An 18,419-nucleotide genomic window follows, 5' to 3' on the forward strand; every position below is an offset into this window, starting at 1 on the left:
TGAACTGCAAACTCTAATACGGTTTGAGTTACAACGTTAAGTGGCTTTTTGCTTCATACATTGTATTGTATCATACTGGAAAAACGTTCATTACAATTGAAGAGTCCACTGCAAGAATGATGGATGTCATTTGGAATACATTTTGCAGGAGAAGCGATTGAAAGTTTGAAATGCTTAGCGCTCAAACCTTAACTGTGATTTTCCTATCATTACTGGACAATGACTACCAGTGTTAATGCCATATAACTCTCTATGTACATTCTATATGTCTTAAGCTATGCATTGACAGTTTTGGTTCATTTTCGACAAGAAAGTGACATCCATCATTCTTGCAGTGGACTCTTCAATTTTATTTGAATAATAGAATAATAATTTGTATGCAGTTGTATGCATTAAGAATAATTATTATCATAATTATTGTCGATTGCCAGGTAATACAACGTCGGCGAAATTTTAGGATTGACGAACTAATGAGTAAGTCTTATAGTATTGGGAGGTACTAGTATTATGCGACCATTTGCAAGAGGCGTATATGAAGGTAATCAATTATTTAATCTGAATAGATCTTTGCAACACTATTTCGCGACCCATGTGAATTTTTACCTGTTACGTAATAGTTATTTACGTAACTCCTTAAGAAAGCGAGTCTTTACGATACGAGTGAGATGTTTATGGACAAACCGTCAGGCGAGTGTGGAATATCGTGACGAGTACCGTTAAAACGCTTTCTTAAGGACTTAGCACAATATATTGTTTCATACTATATACAAATACTTAATATTTGTCAATTATTATATGTTGGAGATGCACCAAATGCAAGCAGAAAATACGCTCATTACAGGGCCCATAGTTCCGGTCATTGAACAAAGAGTTGACGAGCAGGAGAGAGTAAACTGTTGCGAATAATCATGGCGACAGGTTTAAAAGAAGGATATGAGATTTCAAAAGAGGAAAATTAATAAAAAGGATGGGAAAATTGATTCTAAACAAATCAAAAATGAAGTATGAGGAGTATAAAGGATTCTGTTCATGGAAGACAGTAAGTCAAATTTATTATGATTTTATGTTAAATGTTGTCATTATACAACAGTAAGTTATTATTTTATTTAATTAATGTTGGTTATATTGAATCCTTCCACAAACGATTAGGGAAAACGCGGAAATTCTAGTTGAAGCAAGTAAAGCGATAGGTTTGGAAGTAAATCCCGAAAAGACAAAGTATATGATTATGTCTCGTGACCAGAATATTGTACGAAATGGAACTATAAAAATTGTAGATTTATCCTTCGAAGAGGTGGAAAAATTCAAATTTCTTGGAGCAACAGTAATAAATATAAATGACACTCGGGAGGAAATTAAACACAGAATAAATATGGGAAATGCCTGTTATTATTCGGTTGAGAAGCTTTTGTCATCTAGTCTGCTGTCAAAAAATCTGAAAGTTAGAATTTATAAAACAGTTATATTACCGGTTGTTCTGTATGGTTGTGAAACTTGGACTCTCACTTTGAGAGAGGAACAGAGATTAAGGGTATTTGAGATTAAGGTTCTTAGGAAAATATTTGGGGCTAAGAGGGATGAAGTTACAGGAGAATGGAGAAAGTTACACAACGCAGAGCTGCACGCATTTCATACTTCACCTGATATAATTAGGAACATAAAATCCAGACGTTTGAGATGGGCAGGGCATGTAGCACGTATGGGCGAATCCAGAAATGCATATGGAGTGTTAATTGGGAGGCCGGAGGGAAAAAGACCTTTGGGGAGGCCGAGACATAGGTGGGAAGATAATTTTAAATGGATTTAAGGGGATATGATGATAGAGACTGGATTAATCTTGCTCAGGATAGGGACCACTGGCGGGCTTATGTGAGGGCGGCAATGAACCTCCGGGTTCCTTAAAAGCCAGTAAGTATGTAAGTATATTGAATCCTGCCGTTCTGTGACGATTTCATGTCTCATAATGTATAAAATAAGAACAGCATTATAATGATGGTCATTGCCTACGTGATCTTAGAGATACAGGGAAATAAGCTGACTCCTGGTGGCAGAATCGTCACAATGCGATACAGAGGTCTTGAGAGAATCATATAGTAAAGCAAATTGTAGGTAAAAGGTAAAGGTATTCCCGTAACATGCCATGAAGGCACTTAGGGGGCATGGAGGTAGAGCTCCATGCTTTCCATGACCTCGGCACTAGAATGAGGTGGTGTGGTCGGCACCACGCTCTGACCGCCTTTTACCCCCGGGAAAGACCAGGTACTCAATGTTATAGGTGGCTGAGTGAACCTCGGGGCCGTTCTGAAAGTTTGGCAACGAGAAAAAATCCTGTCACCACCTGGGATCGAACCCCGGACCTTCCAGTCCGTAGCCAGTTGCTCTACCAACTGAGCTACCCGGCCGCCAGTAAAGCAAATTGTAACAATGAAAATTACACAATATATTATGAAACAGTGCAACAAAGGTGAAATAAATATTTATGTAAGTAAATTAATTTACTTTAGTTAGGAAGTTAATGCGAACTGCCAGAAATACCATACATATCTTTAATTTATTGACTTTAATTAGATAAATTCAAGCTTGTATGCACATTACAGGGTACTCCGATCGATAATGAAGATTTGCTTGAGATTGTGGGTAGTATATCTCTGAACTGAAGCTTTTCTATGGCTGTTTTTTCATAAAAATGATTTGAAGTATAGGGTCATTCAAAAGTAAGTTCACATTTTGAAACAGCTGTACCTTCTGTACATATCAGCAGTTTGGTTTCATATAGCTACCGTTACTGTTTAGAAGGTTTGGGTTTCTTTTTATCGATGCGTGTTTCGTTGCTATTGTAACGCTTGTATAAACAATAATTGTTGTTCAGAATACAGACGACAGTTGTAGGAGAGTAATTTTTAATAATTTTTACAATGGCTTTACATTTACGAGTTCCAGTTGGCTTCCTTCATTGTTATTACGAATGCAATAGACAATAAGCCTATGCATTGAGAAGATATCGAAAGTTACATGAATTGAGAAATGGACAGATGAGGCACATTTCGAATTGAACGGAGGTGATAACACTCATAATTGCAGGATACGGTCAGAAAATAATCCGAACACAGCAAGGATAGCATGATATCAAGGTTACTGTCTGGTGTGGTTTTATGTCACATTTCATAAAGGGACCGTATTTCTATGAAGGAATTGAAAATGGAGTCCATACCTGTGGAGTAACGGTCAGCGCGTCTGGCCGCGAAACTAGGTGCCCGTATTCGAATCCTGGTCGGGGCAGGTTACATGGTTGAGGTTTTTTCCGGGGTTTTCCCTAAACCCAATACGAGCAAATGCTGGGTAACTTTCGGTGTTGGACCCCGGACTCATTTCACCGGCATTATCACCTTCATATCATTCAGACGCTAAATAACCTGAGATGTTGATACAGCGTCGTAAAATAACCCAATAAAATAAAAATAAAATAAATTGAAAATGAACAAACTAATACAGTGACGGTAACCGGGCAGCGATATTTTGAAATGTTGCAAGACTTTGCAAACCAGCGTTACAGAATCATAAAATCGAAAACATTGTTTTCATGCAAGACGGTGCTCCACCTCACATACACAATATTGTAAAAACACTATTGCGCAACACATTTGGTGATCATGTAATTAATAGGCATTTTCCGAACAGTTGGCCTTCTAGGTCACCGGACATAAATGCAGCTGACTACTGGTTATGGGGTTATCTAAAAGGAAAGGTATTTCTTAGTAAACCTACTAGACGTGAGGAATTGAAACATTCAATATCGAATGTCATTGAAAATATCTCTAGGAATGTGCTTAGTAATGCCGTTTATAGCTTAGAAGAAAGACTATTTCTTATTCAACAACACGGTGGTGGTCATATTTAATTTTTTCGTATTTTAATAAAATCCCATTGCTGTATGAACAAATTGGGGTTCTTAGTTTGTGGAATACAAAAATTTGATAAACTTATTACCATTTCAAAATGGGAACTTACTTTTAAATAACCTTATATGTGTTTTGTACTATGTTACTTTATTATTTTTTAAATATTATATCTGAAGTCATAGTTATGGTTCTAGGAATAACATCCAATAACATAGACTCGTCCAAAAGACTATTAGTTGAGTTTTCTCATACTAGGTTTATCATGGTGTGTTCGTATGTTCGTACGCCTGGAGTTCGGAAAGTAACTATAACTTAAAGTTCAATTTTCCATACTGGTTTGGAGTGTGAAAAGAAGTAAAATTCGATATAGTATGAAACAAAAAGTACTTCGGTTCCAGAAAAAGTCAAGTGGACAAAGACGACGTGGAGTAGATTGATCTGGAACTCCTTTTTCCATACCATCATCTTACAATTCCTCGATAATTCTCTATTCTTCTTATTATCTTAGAAGAAAGTAACTGAAAACTATTATCTTGTATTTAAAAGATACAAAATCTATGACGGAAAGTTCCGTGGAACAAGACGACTTAGGAAAGTCCTACAATTTTGCTGTGTAACCCGAATTATCAGATATAGTAGACCTAGTCGTCAGATATAGATGAATGATTCAAGTTTAATATAAAAAGACAAATGACCTTGAACTCGAGGAAAACGGTACGGTCTGTCTTTTAGTTGAAAATATATTAATAAATTATTGCAATTTATTGTAGGCTATTTTGGCTATTTCGTCGGTTCCATCTTCGCTTTTGTAAGTAAATAGAAAACTCTAGACTCTAAGTAGCAAAAATACTTGATCACGTGATCACCACATCGCAAGACTGTCATTTCATATGGCACAGAACAAACATTTAGGCAAAGAACAAACGTCCAATTTTTATGACATTAGTAAAGTATGTGTGGTGATAATAATTGGGATAAATACATGGAAAGTATGTGGACAGTTTTCCAGTCTCATTCGATTAGAATATTTTGGAATAGCCTGTACATAGGATGAGGTATGAATGTAAATTAGGAAGTATTTCAAGAACACAATACAAAACAATTTTTGGAGTTGGAATCTCTAATGTAAAAATATGAGATTTTCAAGAGACCCTATTTTTTACTCTGTCACACGTTAAAAGTGTTAACATTGTTAAAAAGGTATTTACCTTCGACAGACGGCCCGTTTCGACGCTATTTGTCGTCGTCTTCAGTGTCTCTTGAACCACTCAAGAGACACTGAAGACGACGACAAATAGTGTCGAAACGGGCCGTCTGTCGAAGGTAAATACCTTTTTAACAATTTTGACACTTTTAACGTGTGACAGAGTAAATTTTATGTTTTTAACAAAGTGTTAACGAGAACTTTAATCAATGACCCTATTTTTGTTGTTTTAGGATTTTATACTGCAAATGGTTAGCTCGACCTTACAGATACGACTGAGAGTCATAGATACAAACACAAATAGGCCAGCCCTATCGACATAGCGAATGTATATCAATCTGCTATGTAGCTATGGTGAAGTTCTGTTGATCCAACCTCAGACACAAATGGAGGCACCTGCTCTGGACAGAGTCCAAAAATTTAGTAATGCGATGTTTTAAAATACTATTCTGGTTAACGCCCGCATTAAAGACAACATGAGTCGTTTCCGTTCAAGACTAAAACGAAGTTTTCTCAAGAGTTTTACACAAGTTTGTAATTTGAAGACGAGAGAATTTATTTAGATAATTAATTTGATTTCAGGGGTCGTTTATTTTCAAGGAACTTTTTGTTTCAAATTACATAAAGATTTAATGTGAGCCTCAGAATTCACTTTTATTAAAAATCAGATCATAATATTTGAGAGTCCTAATTGTGACAGAGGACATAATGTCAACGGGAATGTACAGATACGGAATTAAAATTTGGAGCGAGTCTTGATGGGAGTCCACCTGTATATAGGCAACAATTTTGGACGAGTGTCAGCAAGTAGCATATATACAGGGACTCATGTTTACTGCACATGAATAATAATAATAATAATAATAATAATAATAATAATAATAATAATAATAATATAATTTGCTAGGAGACGTAGTTACATATAGGCCACTTTTATACTAAACTTGGAATAGTTACTTAAATAATACATAGATATTTATTTGTCATCAAGATTTATATTAGTTATGGTGTACCACAACTTATGTATACGGGTTTCACCATAACTTTCTATTACATATATCTACAAGTAGAATGCAATCCCGACAGCCTGTTAAACTAATAAATCTTCTACTTAACTCCAAACAGTCAATTTCTTCTTATTGATCTTAAATGTCCACAATCTGTTCGTTCCACACTTACGTTCCTTTCAGCATTCTAATCTTGCTAACTAAATTTATATAATAATTCCATCTTTCTACATTGCATCTAACTCGTAACACTCCACACGGTTATACTTATTGGGATCTTTTTTCTACTTAATACACGTCATTATAATCTTATTAAATATTGACATGAATATCTAGTTCACTTTAGTTTGATCATTCATTTCTTAACCACAATCAACACTCAGAAAAAACTATAGAAAATTCGAAATACTATCACTAAGATCATCTTTCCTAAACTTCACTACGTCACTTTCTAAGATTTACTTCTTTACAATAAACTTCAATCAGTAACTATATTTATTAGCTAGCCACTTTTTAATTTCCCAACATCTTTTTTCAATTTTATAACTCCCTAACTGATCTCTGTATCTATGCTCCCCTAAACACACTTTAATCACACTAAACGCGATTTATGACATTAAATCACTAAACTTCTTGTTGTAATTCCATTCAGAACTGTTTTTTATTTCTTACCGCTCATGCACCAGCTTCTAAGATTGTAACCTTTTTGGCCCTTAAATCTACCCGTCAACGATAAAATACTGCCTTGTGGTGACGAAATCACTATCTCTTCACCCATCATACTTTTCGCGAGACAACTGACGTCTTCTCTGAACGCTAACCGCACCTTCTCTTGATCTCCCGTAAAGCCTTCTTGATTCTGCTTCTTATCTTCTTATCACTGACTCATATAGGCTAGACCAGTGGTCGTCAGCACTCGCTGAAATGTGCAACGGGTACGTGGTGCCGTCCCATGTACACCGTCATGCAACAGGGAGAGATAGAGAGCATACCCGCTAGCAGCTACGCAGTGCACTATGGTGCGCTGCGTTTTCAGCGGGTAAGAGATGCTAGCCCCAGCGTGCTCTGTGCTGATGACCCATGGACTAGACCATACATTACTGCGATTTCCTACTCGGTCTATTGCTCCATTTGGCTCAGCAAACATTTCTGACTGGGTCTTTCTCGGTCGTCACGTTCATCCATCAGCTGTCTAGTCTCCGATGTGTGCTTTAATTCCGTCAATACTTCATTCTGCTGACGCGATCTTTCCTCGCCATCACAAACCAACTCATCTGAAATCTCTTTCGATTGTTCGGTATCACTCTAGTAGGGGACGAAATATGTATTGAACTGCTTTTTTGTCTCGTTGGGAAATTTCTACTCTCAGATACCTGGGATTTCTGTGAGTAGTTAAGTAATCAAAGGTTCCTGAGGACAAATCTATTTTAATGCAATGAAGAGAAGTTATTTCTTGAATTTGTGTCTCAAATATAAATTATCGAACGGTTCTAAATATCTCTATCATCATATCTCACCTTCCTCAAATCCATTTTAATATTATCTTCCCATCTACGTCTCGGCCTCCCCAAAGGTTTTTTTCTCTCCGGCCTTCCAACTAATACCCTATATGCATTTCTGAATTCGTCCATACGTGCTACATGCCCTGCCCATCTTAAGCGTCTGGATTTAATGTTTCTAATTATGCCAAGTGAAGAATATAATGCGTGCAGTTCTGTGTTGTGTAACTTTCTCCATTCTCCTGTAACTTAATTCCTCTTAGCACCAAATATTTTCCTAAGCACCTTATTCCCAAACACCCTTAATCTCTGTTACTCTCTCAAAGTGAGAGTCCAAGTTTCACAACCTTACAGAACAACCTGTAATATAACTGTTTTATAAATTCTAACTTTCAAGTTTTTTGAAAGCAGACTAGATGACAAAAGCTTCTCAACCGAATAATAGCAGGCATTTCCCATATTTATTCTGTGTTTAATTTCCTCCCGAGTGTCATTTATATTTGTCACTATTGCTCCAAGATATATGAATTTTTCCATCTCTTCAAAGGATAAATTTCTAATTTTTATATTTCTATTTCGTACAATCTTCTTTTCACGAGACATAATCATATACTTTGTCTTTTCGGGATTTACTTCCAAACTTATCTCTTTATTTTCTTCAAGTAAGATTCCCGTGTTTCCCTAATAGTTTGTGGATTTTCTCCTAACATATTCACGTCATCCACATAAAGAAGCAGGTGATGGAACCCGTTCAATTCCAAACCCTCCCTGTTTTCCTGGACTTTCCTAATGACATATTCTAGAGCAAAGTTAAAAAGGTTAAGATGATGGTGTATATTATTATTATTATTATTATTATTATTAACATAACTTATTAATTACAACTTAGAAATGATCTGTCAATATTTAAAATAATATAATAATTAAATCGGTCTCTAATAAAAGTGGATTACTGTAAAAGTAGGAAGCAGATTTTTATATGCTAAAAATTTAAATAGGGCCTATATTTATTTTGTATATGCTAAAATAAGACATTATTTACTATAATGAGAAAATATTTTGCTTAAATATAACAAAAATAGTCTATTTGGTTTAAAAAAATGATACTCTCCAATCACACTGGAGTATCAGTTGCTAGTAGTTGTCCGAGAATTGCAGTGAACAACGAAGTTCATCTCCAAATTCTCCATCAAAAATGCATGGAAATTATCTCTGAACAACGACTTCTACTGTGAAAACGATCTTCCCACATCACAGGACGTCAGATGTGCATTTTTAAAGAGAGGAATGTCACAAACACATACACCATCAATTTCACGTACAACGCACCCTCCAATACTCGAGCAACTTTACACCTTTTCATATGCACCATTTGTCCTGAACACGTTCTGAAATTTGTCCCTTAGTCCTTCTGAGCCTGGTAGAAGAGTCCACTTTAGTTTCCACAGCATACACCTCCCTAACTATTTCGGATAAAAGGTTTGTGGGTGTCACACGATAGCTTAGATTTGCTTATAGGAAAGCCAAATCGTTTTTAAACAACCATCTTTCAGTAAATCTTGAAGGATACCGACTGACGAAGCGTCGTTTTTGTCCAACTTATTGACAACAGACTCAAAACTTTCGAAATTGTATGCATGGTATACAACGGCACTTAGCCATGTACCCCAGAGTGTGACCACGGGCAAAGGTGGAAGTGGAAGTTCTGGATATTTCAGTTCTTGAGAGTGATTTAACAAATATCTTTTTTCCATTTTACATCAACTTATCCACTTTGCGGTACAGAACTCGGAGAGTTTCACATAACCTGTGTATAGCGAGAACCACACACGTTACATGTACCATTTTTGGAAAGTTCACGGAAAGACTTTCAGCATCTTTCTCCATACACGCTGCATCATCTGTAAGTAGATGTAACATATTGCCATACTTCATCCCTTTTGCTTCGTTAAATAACCTAGCTTCTGTGGCATGGTTTGCTGCAGACATTTCTTTACACGCTAGCAAAACCGAATGTTCACAAGCAGTTTCATCATTTTTCAACACTCCAACATCAACGTTTCCTACTTTTCTACCATTTGAATCGGTTGTATCTTCAATGCTCACTCACAGTTTTTCACTTTCATACATTGACCAAATTTTCTACAAAGTTTCTTCGTAACATTTTGGGAAGTAAGTAATGTTGCCTTAAACATTAGTTAGGAAATTTTTAAATTCCTTATTACTTAATTTATGGAGTGGGGTGTCGGCTGCAACAAATATTTAGCATAAATGTATATAATATTGGGAACACTTTGACTGTCCTACACTGGAAGAGGCTGGTTCACCTATTAGCACTTGTGAATGCATACGTGAAGTGCACTTACTGATTTACCACACGGTTGACAAAATAACACTTTTCCGTCAGTAGTAAATATGTTTTAAATTAATCTATATAGGCTATTGCTGAAGACGCAATCTTAAACTCGATTTGATTTTCCGCATTGTAAGATACTAATGGACACACGTCTTATCGGTAAATGATTCCAGCTACTGACAATTTCTACAAATGTTTCTTAAAGCGACGCCACTATAATGTCATAGGTTGGGATGCAGAAAAACAGCGCCAGGCGCGCTCTTGCGCTCCTAGTATACAAATAGTATTATGAGACAAGGGAAGGGGGAGGACTATTAGAGTGATTGAAAACAAAAACAGACTAGTCTGTGGCGTATTTTACATACGTACGTACGTATGTATGTATGTATGTATGTATGTATGTATGTATGTATGTATGTATGTATGTATGTATGTATGTATGTATGTATGTATGTATGTAAGTATGTATGTATGTGCGTATGCATGTATGTGCGTATGTATGTATGTATGTATGTATGTATGTATGTATGTATGTATGTATGTATGTATGTATGTATGTGTATGTATGTATATCAGCTGACCCCCAAACTAATACACCTCTACCATGCACTGCTATAAAATAGATACCGCCATTTCGGTATTCACATTGTTACATTTCTCGGTTCTAGTTACCGTTATGAATACTTTTTAGCAGGATAAATAAATTATCAGAAAAACAATAGGCAAAGTAAAATAAAATGATAAAGGTTTTATTCTTTAACTGCGTGTTAGTTGTTCGAAGATGGAGCCTGAATTTTACAAGTTTGCCAGAAAGAAATGCTACATAATTATACATCTTGATTACACAACTTTTAAGACTATATCACTTCAGAATAAAAAAAAATATATAATACTTTCACGTGTTAACTTGAAATAAATTTAAAAATACCTTAGTCAAGTTAACACGTGAAAGTATTATATACAGAGTGATTCATAAGTCATTGTACAAACTTCGTGGGTGTAATGTAGAGGTAAAAATAAAAGTAAAATGTTATATAGCACTTTCTGAAATTGATTTATTTCAGAGTTATGCAGCAGAGTAGGGATCATAAGTACAACATAACCAAACAAAAAATTAATTCCTCTCAGAGTTCAACTAAACAAAGGGATCACAATTCAACGCAAACAACGTACAGTACATTTACCCCAGAACATGTTCAAATGACGTCCATGAAAGTGTAGACATTGACGTGCTCGTCGTCATACCGCTCTTGGAATGCTGCAGACCTCGTTCAACTCATTCCACACAGTTTCACAGCCATTTAAATTCGCTGCTGTAGTTCTACTACGTTTGGAATTTCAGTACCATAAATGAGCGCCTTGAGACGGTGCCAAAGGTAGAAGTCCAGGGGGTTAAGGTCCGGTGATCTGGCTGGCCAAGCGACTGATCTTGCACGACCTATCCACTTATCTGGATATGCAACATTGGGATATGCCCTTGTCTCGCGATTGAAATAAGTAGGGGTAACATCGTGCATAAACCATAAAGTGGTTCGTGTAGCAAGTGGGACATCTTCATGAAGCAGACCACCCAATTCATGTTCCAAAAACTGTCGGTACACTCGGCCAGTCAGGGGCGGTGGTAGAACTTGCGGTCCGTTTAACTCACATGGTGCCCCTACACTACGGACCATACTTGCATACAGTAAACAAAGTCATTTCTCGTCGGAATGATCTGTGTAGTGGGGTGTACAAATAAACATCTATTGCAATCGCTATGTAGGCGAACATGACACGCCCGAAGGCTGTACTGGCCCATGTTTTTAATACATTTTGCATCATAATTCTGAAATTAACCAAGTTCAGAAAAAGATGCTATTTAACATTTCGCTCTTATTTTTACCTCTACATTACACCCACGAAGTTTGTACAGCGATTTATGAATCACTCTGTATAATCTTATTTCTAAGAAATTCTACAGTGCAGATCGCAGTTTACAACAAAATAAAGAATGAGGGAATAAGCTCCGATTTTCATTATGTTTATGACACTGAGAAATGTTTGGTTTGTTTTATAATTTAAGAAATTTTACTATAAAACGTGCCTATATAGTCTTAATTATGAGTTAATTCTGAGTAAATTGGTGTATAATAATAATAATAATAATAATAATAATAATAATAACGAAAATAAAAATGAAAGTAATATTTTTACTTCCATAATTACATTAATTTCGGGGAAATTATGTAATTGATCATACTGTTATCTTCGTTTTTTATTATAAACTATCAAAATGAAAGAAGTATCAATTAAATCACAAGATGATAGTGCAAGGAAAACGCCACTGAATGTTTACATTAAAAACCCGACCGCTGCATGAAGGTAGGGCAGGTTGAAGCAACAAACAAGCAGTTCAACGTAGTCGCGCAAGGAATTCATGGACTCCTGCATGCCTGGTCTAAGGTTAGTAAAGGCCACTAAGTTTGGTGATGTTAATGAGTTAAGGTATTGCTCATTGACTGGGTTGGGCAACAGGCAAAAGCTTTGTTTATACAGGGACATCATTTTATTTTTACTTGCATTTTTATTGTACCTGCATTTCTGAATGTACTTCACTCTCACCCCTTCACTAATGTCCTTGCTCCCGTCAGACACACAAACTTACGGCCGCTGTTGCATTCGAAGTCTTCAAGCAGTGAAGTAAACACTGCAGTGTATAGTGTGTTTCAGAAATATGGTTGCGTTTTCCATAGAAGAAAGAACCTATATTAATAATATCGTACTAAAAATTATATTGAAGAAACGATAAATTAAATTTCAGAGAATATGCTTCAAAATGTTTTTAATAATATGCGTAAAGAATTGAAGCCTGCATTGTAATGAACGGAAACCATTTTCAGCAACTTGTTTAAAAATTCAGATTAGCTTATTTTGAATTGAGGTGGCTAGAAGCAAAGGAATGCTAGTGACATTTGTAATAACATGAGTTAAGTGCATCCAGTGTAAGCTAAAGTATCTAAAATTTTAGTGGCAAAGGGATATTTTAATCGCATCACACATTAAAATTAAAATAAAAATTTCACCGGTTTTACGAAAGCTTAAATATGTAAATCCCATTTTCTCAAAATGTAACAAGTGCACTTACAGCCCCTTACTTATGAGCCCCTCAATTTAAATGCACTCTCTATATTGTATGTTAACATCAATAATTAATATGCTAAATAAAGTAGACATTACATAACGAACATAGCCGCCTAAAAAGTTGAGTTTTTGAAAAAAAATGTTACTACTCTACTGTATTTTGATAAATTCCGTAAAAGTGATGATCAAACTGAAAATCGTAATATCGTATTTCCCTACAACATAAATGGATACACTACTTTTCTCTCCTCCTATACCTAGTAAAATGATTTGTTTACATATTGCAGTAGTAACATCAAACTCCTGTAATGGAAGGGGGCAACAGTGTTTCCGAGAATAGCCAGGTTAATGTTAAAAATGTTGGTAAAAATAAAGTGATGTCCCTGTACCTGAGATCTTACCAGTTATGTATTTCAAACGAAGCCAAAAACGAACAGTAAAGATTCCTAAAAATTATAATGTTGCCAGGTTTCTCGTTCTTCTTCATGTTGATTCATTTTCCAATAACATTGATATGATGCCTAACACTTCTCAGAACTTCAGACAATACTGCAGACACATATTGGACAGACAACAACAAAAATGGATCACACATACACAATACATCGCGTAGAAAAAGTTTTAAAAATAATTCAAACATTCTTCTAGGTCATATAATTGATTTACCGTAGTTTTAAAATATTTAAAAGTTCTAAAAATGAATGCAAGGAAAAAAATTTAAAGATTTATGTGTTGGTAATAGATTTCTTGAAAACAAGAATTTACATAATGATTTGTCGGAATGTGTGTTTTTGTGTGAAATAAAATTCTGCTTTTACGTTTGGAACTTCACATTCAGAATGTTTTATTGGTTTATAATACGAGGGCGCTCCTGTGATTGAGGTTCTGACTGATATGTACATCTATTATCAGGCAGTACATCTCACTTGACGATATCTATCAAGGAAGAACAATATTGTTTGTATGCATTTGAAGTCTGATTAGTGTAATATGTAGCTAGTCGGCGATGTATGCAATGGAGAGGGAAAGGAACTGGCCACCCTACCCCACTATCTCCTGACCCAGTTGCCTCATAAGTGGTGCCTTGTTGGTATCACTTGTGAGATTCAGACCTGTCTTCGGACAGTTGACTAAACAACAACAATACGAGGGCGAATCGAAAAGTCTTTGCCCGGACCATCTGCGTGACAGGCTGAAGGTCAGAACACTCAGCCACCGCTTCAAAACACCTGAATCACTCTTTTTTGTCGAGAATTACATGACACTGGGTGTTCGCGAAAAAAATTTCGTTACCAAAACCTATATTAGAATCGATTGGTGATACTTCCATTTTCTGGGACAGACTGGAATCAACTTTGAATTTGTAAATGAGAACAACCTAGGTCGTGTAATGTGTATTTCAATAGGATTTTTAAAAAGGAAAATTTTTCATTAAAACTTTTTTTAGCTTCCATTCACATTCATAACAAAGGAAAAAGAGAAAATAAATTGTAAATTTGGTTTCTCCGTTTTGGTTGAGACATGCTGCGATTGTGATATTACAAACAGTGGTACAGACTATCAACGAATAACTTGAATATCAGGGAATTAACCAATTTTTTTTGTTAAATACTTTATCTCAGAAGAAAGAGTATATTTCAATTTTGATGTTATAATCTATTCCCTAGACATTCCTTTCCTGAAAGAAGCGGTTTCTCAACATCTAAACTTAAAATTACGGCAACAGCAACAAAAAATGGCTAATATAACGGAATTGCTTGAATTTACCTACTATCAGAACTAGTAAAGTACAGGTATTACAGACATTGAAAGCAAATCAGTTGACAATCGACAAGTCAATTTCAACGGCCTTAGTCTGCATTGCGACAGTCAATTCTGTTTTTTTCCCAACAGTCTTCTACCTATGGTTTTGCTTTTTGAAAATGGATTATACAAACGAAGAAGCATTCGATGTGTTGATGATACTTGGAGAATGCCGTCGGAATTGCAGGGCAGCCGCGCGTATTTACGAAGCGTGTCCATCACTTTTAAAATATTTTTGAACGTCTTGCAAATCGTGTGCACACAACCGGTCTGGTGCAGTCGAAACACAAGAATGATCGCGTCAGACGACCTGTGAGGGACGATAAAGCTGTTGACATCCTTGTTGCAGTGTTGGTTAATCCTCACGGCTCCATAAGGAGGAGTGCCTGCAACTCAGGTTTGTACTACTGTACAGCGTGGAGAATTCTCAGCGATAATCACTTCCATTAGTACCATGCCAATCTTTATTAAGATCTTGGGGGGGGGGGGAAATGACTTCCAGAATCGTGTTTATTTCTGCAACCGATTCTTGAAGAAGAACAATGCTTTCCAGCGCAGCATTGTGTGGACTGAAGAGGCTACTTTAAAAAGTAATGGGACGGTGAACATTCATAATGCCAGCTACTAGTCTGCGGTTAGCCCACACTGGCATTATCAAGTAGATAACCAGCATGTGTGGAGCCTCAACATATGGCTTGGCCCCTTTGGACACAGTACCATAGAACCATATATTTTTTTGAGGGGACATAGAATAGTGCAACGTGCAAAAACTTACTCAACAATATATTCTATTAACTGCTCGATGATGTTCCTTTCGCTGTAAGGATAACAATGTGGCTTCAATGAAATGGCTGTCCAGCTCACTGTACACTCATGGCTTGACAACTTGCTGATTGTTATTTCCCGTACGGTGGATTGAACGAGGAGATCCGGTAGTTTGGCCGTCCCGATCTCCTGACTTATCTCCAAATTAGGCCTCTTCTTTTCATGTGGAGAATTAAAGAAATCGCCTGTCAGGTGCGTCCAACAATAAGGGAAGACATGAAAGAAAAAATTAGAGCAGATCTCTCAGCAGTGTTGAAGGCCTCCGAGCAGCCTAACATAGGGTGGCGGACATTTTGAGTACTGATAGAAAGTGTTGTGTGAAAATGAGGGTTTCCAGTATCACAATGACTGAGATGAGGTATAGCATTTACAATTTTTTTCTGTTTTTTCTTGTGAGTAAAAAAGACAGAAAAAATTGTATAGACCTACATGGGTCATTCAATAATTTAATGGCAACTGTTTGTATGTGGCGCTATCAGCGGTAAATGATGCAAGATGATAGCAATGAGAAAGAAGAGCATCTGATGTATGTTATCTATAAGTTTGAAGACAATAATCTCATTTATAAGATATTTGTAGTGAGTTTAATTTGTAAACTGTTATCTGTAGTGCTCTAAAATATTCGGCAAATACGAACAAAGACGCTTCGTTAAAATTCAGATTGCAAGAGGCAAGAATGCTCGACAATGCCATACAGCATTACTGAAGCTTGTGGTAGAGAGACTTCACCATCGTACTGTGGCTAGGTGGGCGCATGCATTTCGCAACGGGAGGAAAGATGTTCATCAAAAACGTGGAGCTGGCAGACCGCAGTCGGCAAGTGATGATGTGCATGTGAACACTGTAAGAGCACTGCTGGAAGCACACCGTTCCTTTTTTTAAGTTGGTTATTTAACGACGCTGTATCAACTACTAGGTTATTTAGCGTCGATGAGATTGGTGATAGCGAGATGATATTTGGCGAGATGAGTCCGAGGATTCGCCATAGATTACCTGGCATTCACCTTACGGTTGGCGAAAAACTCGGAAAAAACCCAACCAAGTAATCAGCCCAAGCGGGGATCGAATCCGCGCCCGAACGAAACTTCAGACCGGCAGGTAAGCACCTTAACCGACTGAGCCACGCCGGTGGCTAAACCGTTGTTGGATTTGTATAGAAATAGCTAGGGAAGTTGGAATAATTTCTCCTGGTATGATTCTTCACATACTTAAGAAAATGTTAAAGATGAGGGAAATCTGCGCTCGGTGGGTTCCACAGAATCTTAAAGAGGAAAACATGTGGCAGAGAATGGAAACAGCGAGATTGTACTTAGAACGCTGTGGACATGAAGCAAGCGTTTCCTTCGACGTATCATAACTTTAGATGAAACATGGGTTTGATGTTATCAACCAAAATTGAAGAGACAATGAAATGAGTGGCGGCACAATGATTCCCCACGGCCCAATAAGTATCGGCAAGAACAGGATCCACTTAAAGTCATGTTCATTGTTGCTTATAATTTTGACGGTGTCCTTGTCACTCATTCAGTTCCTGCGGGAAATCATGAGAATGGTCATATTACAGTTACTTTCTGGAACACCATTTACGTCCAAATCTCCTGAATTCCCATCCTATTGTGCTATATGATGGTGCTCACTCACACATAGCTGCCTCTGCGGTTAATTTACTTCGCAGACGGAACTGGGAAATTCTGCAGGATCCTCCATACTCCCCAGATATAAGCCCATGTGATTTTGACCTTTTCGCGAAAATGAAATTACTACTTAGAGGAGTTCGCTTTACAACCAGATAGGCAATTATAGCAGCAGTAGAGCAGTCTGTTCGAAGATTAATACAAGACGCTGTGGATGGCATCTGTCGTCTCTCTGAGTTCTTCATTTTGAAGGAGATTACTTCTGAGCACTGCAACAATGTGACGTTCCAAAAATGTTTCCTTTGTTGTTAATTCAAATGTTGCCACTAATTATTGAATGACCTATGTATTTTTAAAAGTGCTATCCAAAGATTCCTTATACGACCTAGCTTCTCATTTGAAAATTCAAAGTTAACCCCGGTTAGCCGTACTACTCAGAAAATGGAAGAACCACCAGTGGATTCTTTATGTAGATGTCAATGTCATGTAGTTGTCAATAATAAGGGTGATACTGGTGCTTTGAAGCACTCTGCATATGCAGGTATTGCCTTCACAAAACTGTTGCAGTATGAAGCTAAAACAAAGTTAATATCTGAAATACAACGACTATTTTGTACTGAGATTTTAGCGAGGAGAATAACAATATAATTATTGAGGAAAGTTATGTGCTTGCATGGAACACTGGAAAAGCAAAAATACATTTATAGAGGAGGAAATTATTTAATATGTGTTTGGTTAAAATAGCTAAATTAATTTGTTTATAAGAAATGAATAAATTTGAAAAAAAAAAAATTTCCCATAGGTCACTAATCTAGAAAATAGTACTTCATAATTTTATTGTTTTGTGAGAGATTTCTCCCTTTAGCGGTCATTGCTGACTATCTGGAAAGTTAATTCATCTTAATTACTTTATTTATTATAGAGTTTAATTGAGACGAAATCCGTGAAATCTTCTTGGGCATTAAACAAAAGTACTGGATGCATCTTGAAGACTCACAGGTTTCCTTGGGAAGTGAAGTGTTGGTGAAAAGTGTAACATTAGTGGAATTACCCGAGAGAATCAACAAGGGCT

General features: G+C 36.5%; 2 protein-coding genes across 6 annotated transcripts in view; one reads left to right on the plus strand and one right to left on the minus strand.

Annotated features, from left to right (window-relative positions):
• Positions 1-18,419, minus strand: part of LOC138690970 (transmembrane channel-like protein 7) — a 93,557-nt gene that overhangs the window by 61,919 nt on the left and 13,219 nt on the right. The gene's annotated exons all lie outside the window — the stretch shown is intronic.
• CalpA (calpain A) overlaps positions 1-18,419 on the plus strand; it is a 560,472-nt gene that overhangs the window by 25,755 nt on the left and 516,298 nt on the right. The window lies entirely within an intron of this gene.

This window comes from Periplaneta americana, chromosome 16, assembly GCF_040183065.1.
Source record: "Periplaneta americana isolate PAMFEO1 chromosome 16, P.americana_PAMFEO1_priV1, whole genome shotgun sequence".
Lineage (NCBI taxonomy): Eukaryota > Metazoa > Arthropoda > Insecta > Blattodea > Blattidae > Periplaneta > Periplaneta americana.